Source organism: Aegilops tauschii, chromosome 6 (genome assembly GCF_002575655.3).
Source record: "Aegilops tauschii subsp. strangulata cultivar AL8/78 chromosome 6, Aet v6.0, whole genome shotgun sequence".
NCBI classification, from domain to species: domain Eukaryota; kingdom Viridiplantae; phylum Streptophyta; class Magnoliopsida; order Poales; family Poaceae; genus Aegilops; species Aegilops tauschii.
In genome coordinates, this window is record NC_053040.3 from 61,488,976 (window position 1) to 61,503,638 (window position 14,663).

A 14,663-nucleotide genomic window follows, 5' to 3' on the forward strand; every position below is an offset into this window, starting at 1 on the left:
CGTGTGCTGCACTTATATCCTATGAGTAAATGGTTGAATGAGTTGAATGTCATAAATCTGAAATTATATATGTTTCATATGCTTACCAGTTATGAGTATAGACTTTACATCTAAGAAGTAGAGGTTGTAAATTTATTAAAGGTTAGCAAGCATTGTATTGGTCATTTGAACAATTCATGAAAGAATATTGAAGGAAGAGGGATTTCACATATAAATATACTATCTTAGACATCTTTTATGATTGTGAGCACTCATTAAGTATGACATGCTAAAGAGTTGATGTTGGACAAGGAAGACAACGTAATGGGTTATGTTTTCTCACATCTCAGTTAAAGTATATTGTCATGGATCATTCAAACATGTTGAGCTTGCCTTTCCCCCTCATGCTAGCCAAAATTCCTTGCACCAAGTAGAGATACTACTTGTGCTTCCAAATATCCTTAAACCCAGTTTTGCCATGAGTGTCCACCATACCTACCTATATGCGGTATTTACCTACCGTTCCAAGTAAATTTGCATGTGCCAAACTCTAAACCTTCAAATAATATTCTGTTTTGTATGCCCGAATCGCTCATGTAGCGACTAGGGGCTATCAGTATCTTCCATGCTATGTGGGTTATTCTCAAGACGAGTGGACTCCGCTCCTCATTCACGAGAAAGGGCCGGTAACCGGGATGCCCAGTCCCATGATCCAAAAAGATCAAAGCAAATCAATATAATTAAACAAAACCCCCCCAGGGCTGTTGTTAGTTGGAGGCACTCGTTGTTTCGAGCAAGCCATGGATTGATGCTTGTTGGTGGTGGGGGAGTAAAAACTTTACCATTCTGTTTGGGAACCGCCTATAATGTATGTAGTATGGAAGATATTGGGAACTCTTGGTTGTTATGTTGACAATGAGATCATACCTCTCAAAATTATTTTCATCTCTATTTCAAAATCGAGCTCTAGCACCTCTGGAAATCCCCGCTCCCCTCAGCGAAGGGCCTATCTTTTACTTTATGTATTTTACTTTATGCAAGAGTCAAGGTGATCTTCACCTTTCCTTTTTTTCATTTTATCCTTTGGCAAGCACTTTGTGTTGGAGTGATCCTGATATATATATCCAATTGGATGTAAGTTAGCATGAACTATTATTGTTGACATCACCCAAAGGTGAATACGTTGGGAGGAAATACTATAAGCCCCTATCTTTCTCAGTGTCCGATTGAAACTCCATAACCATTAGTATTGCGTGAGTGTTAGCAATTGTATAAGACTATATGATAGTTGAGTATGTGAAGTTTGCTATTCCTGAAAACAAGATGAATTGCAATTGTTCGATGACTGAGAATGAAGTTTTCTAGTTTTTGGTCTATGCTTCAACATGTGAATTGCTTGTTACTTGATCTTGAGAAGTTTTATGAGATGAACTACTGTTATGACATATAATCATGCTAGAAAAGGTGATTGAAATTATCATTGATCAAACTTGTGCACCTTCTAGCATTCACACTTCATAAATTCTTTCTTTTATCATTTACCTACTCGAGGACAAGCAGGAATTAAGCTTGGGGATGCTGATACGTCTCCAACGTATCTATAATTTATGAAGTATTCATGCTATTATATTATTCATCTTGGATGTTTTATGGGCTTTACTATGCACTTTTATATTATTTTTGGGACTAACCTATTGACCTAGAGCCCAGTGCCAGTTCCTGTTTTTTCCCTTGTTTCAGTATTTCGAAGAAAAGGGATATCAAACGGAGTCGAAACGGAATGAAACCTTCTAGAGAAGTTATTTTTGGAAGGAAAGCAACCTGGTAGACTTGGAGTTCACGTCAGAAGATCCTCGAGGAAGCCACGAGATAGGGGGCGCGCCCTACCCTCTCGTGGGCCCCTCGAGGCTCCCCCGATCGACTTCGTTTGCCTATATAAGCCTACGTACCCTAAAAACATCGAAAAAGAAGATAGATCGGGAGTTCCGCCGCCGCAAGCCTCTCTAGCCACCAGAAACCTCTCGGGAGCCCGTTCCGGCACCCTGCCGGAGGGGGAACCTATCACCGGTGGCCATCTTCATCATCCCGGCGTTCTCCATGATGAGGAGGGAGTAGTTCACCCTCGGGGCTGAGGGTATGTACCAGTAGCTATGTGTTTGATCTCTCTCTCTCGTGTTCTCGACTTCGCACGATCTTGATGTATCGCGAGCTTTGCTATTATAGTTGGATCTTATGATGTTTCTCCCCCTCTACTCTCTTGTGATGGATTGAGTTTTCCCTTTGAAGTTATCTTATCAGATTGAGTCTTTAAGGATTTGAGAGCACTTGATGTATGTCTTGTCGTGTTTATCTGTGGTGACAATGGGATATTCGCGTGATCCACTTGATGTATGTTTTGGTGATCAACTTGCGGGTTCCGCCCATGAACCTATGCATAGGGGTTGGCACACGTTTTCGTCTTGACTCTCCGGTAGAAACTTTGGGGCACTCTTTGAAGTACTTTGTGTTGGTTGAATAGATGAATCTGAGATTATGTGATGCATATCGTATAATCATGCCCACGGATACTTGAGGTGACAATGGAGTATCTAGGTGACATTAGGGTTTTGGTTGATTTGTGTCTTAAGGTGTTATTCTAGTACGAACTCTTGAATAGATCGATCCGAAAGAATAACTTTGAGGTGGTTTCGTACCCTACCATAATCTCTTCGTTTGTTCTCCGCTATTAGTGGCTTTGGAGTGATTCTTTGTTACATGTTGAGGGATTGTTATATGATCTAATTATGTTATTATTGTTGAGAGAACTTGCAGTAGTGAAAGTATGAACCCTAGGTCTTGTTTCCTACCATTGTAATACCATTTACGCTCACTTTTATTACTTGTTACCTTGCTGTTTTTATATTTTCAGATTACGAATACCTATATCTATTATCCATATTGCACTTGTATCACCATCTCTTCGCCGAACTAGTGCACCTATACAATTTACCATTGTATTGGGTGTGTTGGGGACACAAGAGACTTTTTGTTATTTGGTTGCAGGGTTGCTTGAGAGAGACCATCTTCATCCTACGCCTCCCACGGATTGATAAACCTTAGGTCATCCACTTGAGGGAAATTTGCTACTGTCCTACAAACCTGTGAACTTGCAGGCCCAACAACGTCTACAAGAAGAAGGTTGTGTAGTAGACATCAGATAGATTCATCCTTCCTTACCAAAAGTTGTTTTTAGATCTCCATAGTTGAATCTATCTTCTTCTGTATCTCATACTATGCCTAGTCTATTCACTTATGCTTCTTTACAAGTTCGATTCCTCACTTGTACTCATTCTTGGATTTGTACAAATCTGGAAGCAACTCTCATCAAATAAGTGAATGTCTTCGCGTTGTGAGGTCAATGTCTTCAAACTGATTTATCTTCAAAATCTTCTGAGAATGCATATGACCTCTTCCCCTTCCCTCGCACCTTTAATGCTGTCATAGGTACATGTCCGTGGGAGAATCCCTTGGTTCTCATAGTCTGCATTCGTTTGCAGAATTCTTACAGTCACATTACTTCTCCTGAAGCCAGTTCCTGTTTGTCCAGTCGTCGGAAGCCCTTGCAAGTACTGAAGCCTTTCAGGTTAATCTTCATGGCCACCGAAAAATCAGCAAGAAAGGGTGGCAGACAGCGCCGTGGGAACACTTCCAAGGATTTGCCTCCAGATTTGCACGAGCTGTACAAAACAGATCCAGAGGAAACCTATACTGGCCGCAAGAATCGAATCCAATGGATTCGCAGATATTGGGCAGAGGAATGGTTCAAGTATCGCTTCGTTACTGAAGAGTATGCAGAGAAGAATGCCATCAAGTCACACTGGGGTGATATTTTGTATAAAAATCTTCCTCCCAGGACCCAGGCTGAAGCTATTGAGCAAGGATTCTATCCATGCATGGTGTGCGGACCACATCCTGAGGATGCTGACCCTTCTTCACTACTATGGTGTCGTGAAGACCATCTTTTCAACCGCAACTACCAGTTTGCAAAAGACTCTGCTACAAAGAACAAGAAGGAATTTGGCTGTGACTTCAACCCTGGTCCATCTGGTCCTCGGAAAGATGGGACCCGTGAAGCCAATGAAAACAGGATTGGCCCCTTCTACAACTTCGAAGGGCTCCTCTCCTACATTGCCATTCAACGAGCAAAAGTGGATCATTCTGATTATGCTGCTGACACTGATGATGCACCAGCTCCTCCTCCTAAGCTGCAGAAGCACAAGAAGGCCAAGGCTTCAAAACAAACAGATGCCCCAAAAGCTTCTCGAGTGAAGCCATTGGCAACAGCCCCTCCTGCTCCAAGTAACACCTCTGAAGATCTCTCTCGCATCTCCAAGAAGCGCGAGAAGCCACAAAAATCTGTTCAAAGATCCAGTCAAGCACTCACAGCAGCTGCCGTTCTGAGGAATGAATCTGAAGCCATTGATCTGTCTTCAGATGAAGAATTTGGTGACGATGCTCTTGAGCAGCTGATAAAGAGCAAGCAAGAGGCGGAGATCTTCAATGATCTGCCCCTCTTCGATGTGAATATTTTGAAAAATTTCATTGATGAGTGGTTTGACAATCAAGATCTCAGCTTTGATGATCTTCAGCTTCCCATTGGCATCAGCGTCACCTTCCAAGGCGCAATTGCTCCTGAGCTTGCTCTGGCTCAGCAAATTGTTTAATTGAAGAACAAGATAGACTTTGAAAAGAGCAGTTCTAGAAGCATGTAGCCAAGCTTAGTGTGGCTGATGTTCAGAAATTCAAGCTGATGCTGAATGATCTCAAGGAGTCGTTTCGAAAGAAACGCGAAGAAGCCAAAGGTTCAAGAGAGCGCATGAAGAATCTCGCTGACAAGTGTGTTCAAGCTTACAACGAAGCTGAAAAGCGCAAGGCACTTGGGCGTCTAGGCATTGACCCCTCGATGGCTGCCAAGAAGAAGAAGAAGTCAATTGTGGCCCCAACTGAAGCTCCAAGGCGGGAAGAACCTCACATTGTCTTCCCTGCCATCATGAAAGGCTCGAAGCCTAAGGCCCCTTCAGTGGCTTCAGAACAAAAGAGAACCAAGGCAGCTGAAGCCGACGCCAGAAAGCGCAAACTCAAGAACACCACTGAGGATACACCCCCCAAGAGGAAGCGAAAAACCAAGAAGAATCGGGCTGCTCACACAGAGCCCCTTGTTGTTGAACCCATTGCCTTTGCTCAGCCTGCAACTGAAAATCAAGAGCGTCAGTTGATCGTTCATGAGCCTGCTTCCACAGAGGCTCCTAAAGCTGTAGAAAACCCAGCCGTTGATCCAGTCACGGCTGAAGACATTGGTCCTCACGACAATGTTGAAGATGATGTAGTTCTTCCTCAAATTGAGCACCCAACGGTATCATCGCCTGTTCTCACGAACAGCGAGCTCATCAGTATTGGTCGTCCCTTGACGCCAATCTCCCAGGATGCCTCATGGGCTGATCGCCCCCAACCAGCAACTCCAAACCAAGACTCACCAAGTACACCCCGTCCTTCACCTGCGCCAGTCATCAGCCCCATTTCGAATGATGACAACTACATGGAGACCACACCGTCACCAAAAGTGTCGCCTGTGTTCCAACGGCTTCGCAAAGGCCAGAGGCCATCCGTCTCCATGACTACCATCATAGAAGAAGACTCCAACCTGTCCAGCTCAGTGGCACGTCAAGTGTTCCCTGAAGACAATCCTTCTGTGACGGTCCCAGTGTCTGAAGCTAATGCTTCTGAAGACAATCCGACCGCATCAGCCGATGAAAGACAAGGAGAAGAAGAGCATGTCGCTACTCCCCCTACCACTCAAGAAGTTGTTCATGAAGAGAACGTGTCTGTGCCCGACCCTCCAGCTACTCAAGTGGAGGTTGAGAATCCTGAGGCTGCCACCAATAACACTACTGAAGCCAATGACGTGGTCATGGCTGAAGTCAATGTGGAGCCTGCAATGAACACTATGCATGAAGCCAATGATGCACCTGCAACCAATGAGCAGCCAGACGCCCCTACGAATGCCACTGCTCCTATTCCGCCTCCAAGGCCACACACAATTGAGCAAGCATTCTACCAAGGCGAGCTTGTCACAGTAAAATGGCCAATTCTGGTTCCTCCGCCTGCTCCAGGACCTCAGTTCGACTATCATGTGGAGCACAGGCCTCAGGTTCAGAAGCCAAAGCCGAGGCTGCCAAGGTTCCCAGGTACTGCATCTGCACCAAGATCATTCAATGTCAATGGCTTCATTGCACACAACACCTTCTTTGATAGCGACAAGAACCCCTATACCAAGCCCAAGATTTCATCTGATCGGTTCTGGAGCTATCAGCAGCGCAGCTACTACTCATGCATTCTGTACAATCAAGGTCGCATATTTCCACATGTGCGTCTTGATACTGAAGCCATAGCTGGCCTGCCCTGCTTGGAAGAAGCGCTGGATTGCTTCAGAGAGGCTGGCCTATTGCAGTTCGTCACTGACAAGGAACACTGGAATGAAGAACTGCTGCTCCAATTCTATGCCACCCTTCATATTCGTGGCTACAACAGGGATCCGAAGACATGGGTCCTTGAGTGGATGACAGGGAATGTCCATCATGAAGCCAAAGCTCTTGATGTCATTGAACTTACTGGCCTGCCCACTCCAGGTGATCTATATGAACCTGGTTGTCAGCTCACAGTGATGCTTTGGAGAGCATTTTTCACAAGCCTGAACCCAACATGAGTCAGATGCTCAGCATGATGAAGCCTTTGCCTCCGGATGCAGAATATCCTAAGGAGTTCTTTGTTGAAGACCTTGAGTATCTGCCACGTACCATCTATCACATTATACGGCGAACTCTTTGGCCCATCAAAGGACATTCTCCATATGCAAAGCTTGAAGGTGCAATGAAGACCTTGGTCTTCCATATTCTCCACGGCAAATGCTTCAATGCACAAGACTTCTTTATCCGCCAACTTGCTGCATCAGGATCTGACATCTTTGGCTTGAAGTTCTATGCTCCCTGGATCATGCGTCTGATCAAGCTACACTCTGCTTTCAACTATCAGCCCTATGCATGCAACCATATTATCTTTTTGCCAGAGGTTGATATGTCTGTTGAAGCCATCTACCCAGAGCCTGCCAAGGAGCCAATTTATCTTCACAATGTCGATTGACAAAGTTTCACTCAGCCCATTGAAGGAGTCCTTGCTACCACTCGTGTTTATCCGTTGGCTGGTACTACACGTGCACCTCACCGTGCCCAAACTGAAGCCACTGATAGCACTATTGCTCAGCGGCCTCGGAAGCGGTCTCGTGTTCTCAACGACCGAGAACTTCTTGTTGCCCTTCATCAGAAACAGGATAAGCATCATGATTGGCTGAAGCGCCAGATGCAAAGCCTCTTGGTGGATGTAAACAGGATTCGCAACCTTGCCATCAAGAATGCCTTTGTCACCCATGAAACCTGTCGGCGAACATGGAAGGGGCTGACTCTTATGTGTCCTGAAGATGATCTTCACCACGATGGCTTCTCTGAACGATTCAAGTTTGACACGACACCTCCCAGAAAGGCTGTACTGCGACGAACTCCATCCCTTGAAGACTCTGAGTACTCCTCTTCTGCTGCAACAGTGAATGCAAGAGTCATCGATGATGAAGACGATGCTACTTCACCACCTCCATCATCAGCGCATGTCGACACTGCACCAAGTTCGTCTGCACCACCAAACCTCACCGACGACCCTGCTACTTCACCTACTCCTCATGGGAACGAGTAGAGACTATGTCTTCAAACCTTTTTGGTCGTTACTGACAAAAGGGGGAGAAGCATATGTTGATAGTCTTCAAGCGGGTCCAAATGGGTGGTTGCTATACTTTTGCCAAGTGCTTACAACTCTTTTCTTGATACATTTGGCTCTTTGGTTCTTTGAGTTGTAACACTTAAACTTGATGGTCGTCTGCTACGTTTTTGCTGTTCTGTGATGCGATGATAAATTTCGCATATGCGATGATAAATCCCGCATGACGTCATATTGCAGACGTCCATTTCTCATTATGCATAGCATTATCTTTGCTATATAATTTAATGCATGATGAATTGCCTTCATAAGTTGAAGAGGATCTCCACAAGTACAACCTGCCATGTGCATTTGCATTCCAAAAGCAAAACACTTATATGCACATCTTCAGAGGGAGCCTTTTGCTACTTATGAAGACAATACCTAAAATCCCTTACAATTTCACATACTCTTATCCCCGTTGAAAACTTCAACCAGTTTGTCATCAATCACCAAAAAGGGGGAGATTGTAAGTGCATCTAGTGCCACTCCTAGTTGGTTTTGGAGTATTGACGACAAACCTGGTTGAGGGACTAATGTGTTTGTGAGAATTACAGGATAACACAGGTAGTAGTCCCTCAAAGATTCGGTTTACCTACAGGAGATGATCCCTAAAAATGTATGAAGACATTGAAGACAATGGTGGTATGCGAAGATATTCACATTGAAGACTATGACGTGAGAAGACATTGCGTGAAGACTATGGAGCACGAATACTTAGCTCTTTCGTTGTTCATTTTCTTCTTTGTTGAGTCATAGGAACCACCGTACTGTTAAGTGGGGTCCAAGTGAACAAAGTCAGAGTGACTGATGTGATGCTCAACCAAAACCTATATCTTCGAGCGAAGACAATGAGAGCAAATCTCATCCAGAGTCGGATGAGTCAGCTTTACTTGTAGCCCAAGTCAAGCTGTCGCGTGTGTTTGAAATCTGACCGTTGTGACACGTGTCAGTTCCTTAGTGACCCAGGGTCATTTCGGACAAATCAGGTCGGGTTGCCTAGTGGCTATAAATAGCCCACCCCTACACCATAAATTGGTGGCTGCTCAGAGTCAGTGCACGGCTTTTGTCGTTTGAGAGCAACCCACCTCCGAAGAGTTTGAGAGAAAAATCCTTGCGAGGACAAAGCCCAAAACACCCAGAGCCCAAAGAGTGTTTGGCATCACTGAAGTCTTTCTGTCCGCGTGATATGAAGACTTGTTACACTTGAGGACTGTGAATCCTCCAGCCGGTTAGGCGTCGCGTTCTGAGCATCCAAGAGTCATTGTGGATTGCCGGTGAACGAAGTCTGTGAAGGTTTGGAAGTCTACCTTGAAGACTTACCAGAGTGATTGGGCGGGGACTAGGTGTCCTTAGCTCAAGGGGAATAAGGTGAAGACACGGTCTTCTGAGTTGAATCTCAGCCTCCCTAACCAGACGTACAGTTGTCACAGCAACTGGAACTGGTCGAACAAATCATTGTCTTCTCCAAGCTACTGGTTTCATCTCTCATCCTTCTTTACTTTCAGTTCGTCTTCGTGAAGTCATTGCATGCTTACACTATCTGTTTGACTTCACTGTGTGACTACTTGTTCTGATTGGCTTCATACTTTCTTCCATCCTGATCCTTACTGCCTAGCTGCTATTAGTCTTCGTGCTTTAGCTTCATACTTGCTTGACTATGGCTTGTCTAGTGTAGTCTACCTTCCGCTGCATGTTTATAGGTTCATTTCTATTGTTTGTCTTCGAAACTTCCATGTTTTGAAGACTTTCATAAAAATCGCCTATTCACCCCCCTCTAGTCGATAACTAGCACTTTCAGGACCCTCAAACTGCTCGCATCTATCCGAACGCGCGATTCAGACGTGTTTTGCCATTCAATGCGGGCATGTGTCCTTCCGCGGGCTGGTACAGACATCATTTTCCCGCAAACCGAAAACAAACCGTGTGTGGGAAGGGGGGCTTTGCTGGAGTCCGGACCACTGCCACGCAAGCGACCGACAACATTGGCCCACCAAAAACCCTCGTCCACGCCCTTTCCGCCAGAGCGTCAGCGCCACATTCATGCTGTCTCAGAGCGGATGGGACAACTCACTCGAGCCATCATAGAAGCGGCGCACCGGCTCAGAGGGCCGCCTGCTGCGCACACCTTCTCACCGCATTTAAGCGGAAACTGTATGCCCGCCTACCTCCATTAAAATAACGCGTGTGGCGAGGTGCAACACATTTGTTCCTGCGCCGGCCGGCATTAAACACCTCCCCAGCTGTCTCACATATGCGTGCTATTTAAAGGTGGATACACTACAGGAAACAGCTACTTTGCCGTCTGCCATGGCGGACGGCAAAGGCTCGAAAGGCGGACGGCAAAGACCTTTGCCATCAGCCGCGGACGGCAAAAGGCTCCGGCAAAGAAGGCTACGGTAAACAGCTGCTTTGCCGTCTGCTTCCAGGCGGCGGACGGCAAAGGCTCTTTGCCGTCCGCGGCGGACGGCAAAGAGGGCGGACGGCAATAATTGCGCTGTCAGTCCGTTAAGTGGCTAACGGCAGACCTTTGCCGTCCGCCGCAGACGGCAAAGAGCCTTTGGTCTTTGCCGTCCGCCTTATGATGTCATGTACACATCACTAGATGGCAGGTTCTTTGCCGTCTGCCACTGATGGCAAAGTGCAGGTTCTTTGCCGTCTGCCACGGACGGCAAAGTCTTTGCCGTCTGCCACTGTAGGCAAACTGACCAAATGGGTCAGCTCCCAGGAAGCACAGTTGGCTGCCACGTGGCTTCTTTGCCGTCCGCGGCAGACGGCAAAGGCTCTTTGCCGTCGGTGGCAGACGGCAAAGAGCCTGCATATTGTCTGTTTTTTCTGTTTTTTATTAAATCCCACAATTTGCAGCACATATCACATATATAAGTTTCATATCCAGCACATATCCAACACATATCTAGCACATATCACATATCACATATCCAGCACATATCACATATCACATATCCAGCACATATCACATATCACATCAGTTTCATCCATACACATTGTTCATACATAAGGAAGTTCCATCCATACACATTGTTCCATCCATATATATATTACAATGCAAAGTGTCATGAAGATAGCAAGCTAGATACAATGCAAAGTTTCATCAAAGGCACTCCATCATAGCAAGCTAGCTTCCATCAAGTGAATGAAATCTGCAAAATGGTAAATAAGAAAGTTAGAAATAGGTGACTAGAACAAGAAGAAGACTAGAACAAGAAGTATATGTCATTTATGAGCTAACTTAGGTGAAATGGATCATATATGAGCTAACTAAGTTGAAATGGGTTGTTTATGAGCTAACTTAGTTGAAATGGATCATTTATGAGCTAACTTAGTTGAAATGGGTCGTTTATGAGCTAACTAAGGTGAAGGGCATCGTTTTTTAGCTAAGTAAGGTGAAATGGGTCATTTTGGAGCTAACCTAGTTGAAATGGATCGTTTTTGAGCTAACTTAGTTGAAATGGATCGTTTTTGAGGTAACTAAGGTGAAATGGATCTTTTTTAGCTCACTTAGGTCAAATGGATCGTTTTTGAGCTAACTTAGTTGAAATGGATCGTTTTTGAGCTAACTTTGTTGAAATGGATCATTTTTGAGCTAATTTAGTTGAAATGGATCGTTTTTGAGCTAACTTAGGTGAAATGGATCATTTATGAGCTAATTTAGTTGAAATGGATCTTTTTGCGCTAACTTAGGTGAAATGGGTCATTTATGAGCTAACCTAGGTGAAATGGGTCGTTTATGAGCTAACCTAGGTGAAATGGGTCGTTTATGAGCTAACCTAGGTGAAATGGGTCGTTTATGAGTTAACCTAGGTGAAATGGGTCGTTTATGAGCTAATTATGCAATTTTTGACATAAGTAAGCTAAGTACATATCGTTTTAGAGCTAACTTAGGTAAAATGGATGGTTTATGAGATCAGTAAGCTTATTAAGTCATTTTGGAGGAAAAGAAGCTAACTCTAGGTCATTATGGTAAGCATATTGGAGGAAATAAAGCTAAGTCTAGGTCTTTATGCATTTGTTAAGCAAAACACTAGAGAAACTTACCGTGATCAGGGAGGTGTAGGAGCGGGCTGGCTAGTGCCGGTAGCTGGAGAAGGATCATGCGATGCGTTTCTGGAGTTAAGCTGCACCAAAGATCATTTCCAATGTCTCGTTAGCATTATGACACTCAAATGTTAAGACTAGCAAGTAATGTCCATTCAAATTAAACTCACCGTGGTCCCAGGAGCAATCACTGGCATCGGCGGAGCGGTCTGACCGGTCTTCTCGCACACAGACTGCACATTTGGTTTTGACGACTCAGTCATACTAGTTAGTAATGAGACAAACACTACATGAATGTTTTGGCTAATCTGCAGAAGAAACTTACCACAAGGAGCTCGTACATGGCCCTTGCCTGCATGTCATTCCGTGCCCTCTCCTCCTCCATCATCTTTGTCGTCCTCTCCTCCAACTCCCGCTGCCTCTCCGCCGCCTCCGCCAGAAGTTTCTCCGTTCTATCTCTCTCACTCTGTATAGCAGCCTGCAACACCACTCACATGACCATTTGTAATCATTGATGGAAGCGCACACAATGTAATGGAGAAAGATAGCTGAGTACGTATCACTAACCTTGATGGCGAGTTGCACTGGCCGTTCACGAGGCCTTATCTCAGGAGCGGAGCTCGACTGGCGCGCCTTGATCTCTGGGAGAGTGCTAGGACAACGGATAAGTCCATCTCCAATGGCTATGGACAACGGATAAGTCCACCATCTTTCAACACCTGCCATGACAAACAGTAAACGAAATTAGTACAACATAAAAAAAAGACCGACATGAATAATAATATGTGTATCACTTAAGTGTATCATCATCAAGTACAACATTAAAAAATTTAATACCTAACACTACTAATAATCTCGATCAGTATCATCAATAAATGCATAATCATCATCATCACTATAATCAATGACGGGCTCATAGGGTTCAGTGGCATCAACATATGCAAGGCCACCTTGACGTAATCGGTCAAGCAATGACAGGTCATCCGCAGCAGTAACCTCTTCTTGTTCCGGCTCTTCTTGTTCCTCCTCTGGGGTGATGTCGGATTCACTGTCACTGTCTACTTCAATGTTTTGGGGTGAAGTATAGCGGTTCTTGAAACGCTTTTTGGAAAGACGTGTCTCTTGGAAGAATTCTCCTTCATATGTGTCTGGGTTAATGTGAGGTTCATAATCCTCTTCCTTTGGGGGAGATAGTCTAGCACGTGGCGGCACTTCATAAACGACTTCCCAACCTTTCAGATTTGGATTAGTTTGGCAGGCCCACGGTAGATAGAATACTTGGGTCGCCTGTTGAGCCGTAATATAGACATCAGGAACATCTAAATGGGTGCTTTGGTTGATTTCAACTAGCCCTATATGTTCATGAGTTCTTCTAGTCTCCTTCGGCTGAAACCAATAACATTTGAAGACTACGACATTCGGTGGGTTTTCACCATAGAATAGAAGTTCATAAATTGCTTCAACTCTCCCATAATACTCGGTACCTCCTTCGCCGATAGCAGATACACAACAATTTGTAGACTTTCGGTCGGCCATAGATAGCTCTTTGCCATAGGTACGAAAGCGATACCCGTTGATGTCGTATTTGTCAAATGAACGGACCTTATAGTCAAAACCATTAGCGACTTGTCTCAATTCGGCGTCCATAGACTCTGAATTAGCCTACAAGTTTAATATGAAAGGATTGTTGCATTACACACAAATTAGCGAATGAAACCGGGATAGCCGCCTACAAATTAGCCTACAAGTCTAATAGAAATTACCGTTTGTTTGAACCAAGAGATGAAACCGGGATAGCCGCCACCTTGCTTTGCGAGAAGCTCATACTCTTCGACAGAATCCTTTTGGATCACCGCTCCATACGAGAATAAGGCGACGTATCGACTGTATGAAATATCCAGGAATAAGAGCAGTTCAAAGGAAATAGAAGTTGCGAAACTATGTACCGAGAACTTACTCGATGTACGGCCGCACTTCTATCAGGTTGTTGAAGATATACAACGAAATGGTCCGCCATTGTTCGTTATCCAAAGATACTGGATTTGAAACACTGGCTGGTGCGAGATTCCCTTTGAATAGGCTGAGGTTGGATCCACCCTTTTTAGGGTCGTCAGCATTGTACCGAGGCTTCGGATTATGCAAATGACGATTTTTGGCTTCGTAGTGTGCTGTCACGAAGTTTGCCGCCTCCTCAGTGATGAATGCCTCAGCCATCGATGCTTCAATTCTACGTTTATTTTTACATTTTTGTCGAAGCGTCTTCTGCATCCTCTCAGTTGGGTAGCACCAACGACTTTGCACGGGCCCCCCCAATCTTGCCTCGGTCGGGAGATGCAAAATCAAATGTTGCATTGGATTAAAGAAGCCCGGTGGAAAGATCTTCTCTAACTTGCAGATCAACTCCGGCGCCAACTCTTCCATTTCTTCTAGCACGCTAGGCGATAGTTCTTTCGCACAAAGAACACGGAAGAAATAGCTGAGTTCTGCCAGTACTAGCCATTCATCCTCAGGGATGAAGCCACGCAACATCACCGGCATTACCCGCTCAATCCATATGTGCCAATCATGACTCTTGAGACCAAATATCTTCAATTTATCAAGACTGGCTCCCCTCTGTAGATTCGCTGCATACCCATCGGGGAACATCAACTGCATTTTCACCCACAAGATAATTTCCCTCATAGCCGGCCTTCCAAGATTGAACCATGCCTTTGGCTTCGTCCAGTTCTGCTTTCCTTTCGGTTCTTTCATGTTTTGTAACGGCCTATCACATAGCGCCTCCAGATCGA